Raw genomic sequence first — 2,176 nt, forward strand, 5'->3', positions numbered from 1 at the left:
TACTAACGCCCTAATATATGCCACCATTGTAACCTCCCACTTAATAATCTACGTAGGCTTTCCTCATAAATTGATAAAGCAGGGGCAGAATCAACTACTATCTTCATTATACAAAATTGAGCGATAATACGTCAGCGCCTAAGCTTGTAATACTCTCAGTGAAATGCGAATGAAAAACAAGTCATGTCTCTATGCTATATCTTGATTGTTTATGTCACAAATAATGTGTGAATCGTAAAATACGTCAAATCAGCTTATGACAGATCCCCAGATAGCGTCATACATTCCTGGCTGATATCCTGACGATTAATCTAATAGCGGTTGCAGACTTGTCAAGACTTGCGTCACTGGTAACGTTACTATTTGCTCGAGAAATTTTCAAGCAAAATAATTTTTGAAATTGGTATAATCTATAATATACGATTTTTAATATTACATGGTCGTATGAGGAATTTCGAGAACGAAAGCCTATCAACTCGTAATATAGTCTACGGCATTCATACAAAATATTTCATTACCACAGGTAGTACGCTAAGGGTTTTAGAATAATTATAACACCATAAAGAGGTTTATAAACAATGTAATAATATGACAAATGCATATTATGTTTGAAATGCCGACTTATGACAAAAATAATATATTGAATTACCGGCATTTTTAATTAATAAAAAATAATTAAATTTTGTACTAATTATTTTTATTTGTCTTTATGCTAAAAACGTTTAATTTATATAGACATAAATGAAACAATAAAAATTCAAATTCTCATTAGAAAAACTAGAGATATATTAAAGAAGTTGAATTAAAATTACCGTTAAACATAGGAATACGAGCGGAAAAAGTACTACTGCGGCTTAAAAAATTTACATTGATATAAAATATTTGGTCATCGTTGCAATGTGAGCTAAAATATTAAAAAAAAAAAAAAACAACTTTCATACTAGTACTACAACCTGCTGCTACAATCTAATAATCATATTACTGATTTCTTCAAACACTTCTGATCTTATGTGCAAATATTAAACTGGCATTGAAAGGACACCCTGTTCAGAACAAAAGACGAGCGAGAGTCGACTGACGTCCCTTCTTCGTTTACACAAGACGTAACATATTTCGCAAATCGAATTAAACTTGGAAGATTTTATATTAAAAGTTTATCACCCTGATTTCTTGAAAAGTTTCCCCTCAGATTTCCAAGTTCTTCCCCCCTGAGGGGAAGAGAGTATTGCTCTTTATTTTGATTTCGTGATTACGATAGAGAGGGGAGAAAGAAGAAAGAAAGGAAAGACAGGAAGAAGGGACGAGGGGAAGCCGTGATACAGAGGGGTGAGGGGAAGGAACGGCTTTCACTTTTATGCTTCTTTTTATTCTTCCCCTCTCTCTCAAATCTCAGCTTTTTTATGATTCCCTTTTCAAAATACATATTTGAATGGGAAAATTTCACTTAGAGAAGAACTTTTCAAAACTTGAAATTAGCTCTCTCCTACAGTCTATTCCGCGTCAATTTTCTGAATCTAAATTGCCAAATTACCATCTTATTTGAACTGTTGCACTGCTCTAGCTAGTACACATTAAGGTTTAGAACTCCCGTAGCATTACTTACAGCACAAGATAGGAAGCTATTTGTTGTTAGAGTTCGCAATACTTATAAATCTGTAACGCATTCAAAAGCCTAAATAGTTTGGAATTAACATATTCGTGTTTTGTCTAGGAGGTCCACGCTGTAAGGCTCACCATTTGCATACATCCGAAAATATTACGAGGTCTTTCCACTTTTACCATAATCTATGAAATTTTTCAAGTACCTACTGATGCTTTCTTTTTAATCTCTTCGTTTTCTCATCGACTCTAAGTTGAACCATTTAATATCCTATCGCAAAATTTTAGTTCTCTAATGATATCTAATTGTGCATTTATTTTGCACATCATCTTGATAAACAAAGTCCCTTAAATCAATAGAAATATAAAATGGATATTTCTAATATTCCAGGCCCTTAGGTAAATTCCCCATGAAACGTTTTCTATCAAATCCTACACTTTATGTAAATAGAACCTAGAGCATCTAATGCTACCTGAAAACCATGTATTCTTTATCAGAATTCTTGTATAAATAAATAGAACTGTATTAATATTACATGCTTCTGATCTGTGGTCCAACTGGAATAAAGTCCTCGGT

This window comes from Palaemon carinicauda, chromosome 15, assembly GCF_036898095.1.
Source record: "Palaemon carinicauda isolate YSFRI2023 chromosome 15, ASM3689809v2, whole genome shotgun sequence".
NCBI lineage: Eukaryota > Metazoa > Arthropoda > Malacostraca > Decapoda > Palaemonidae > Palaemon > Palaemon carinicauda.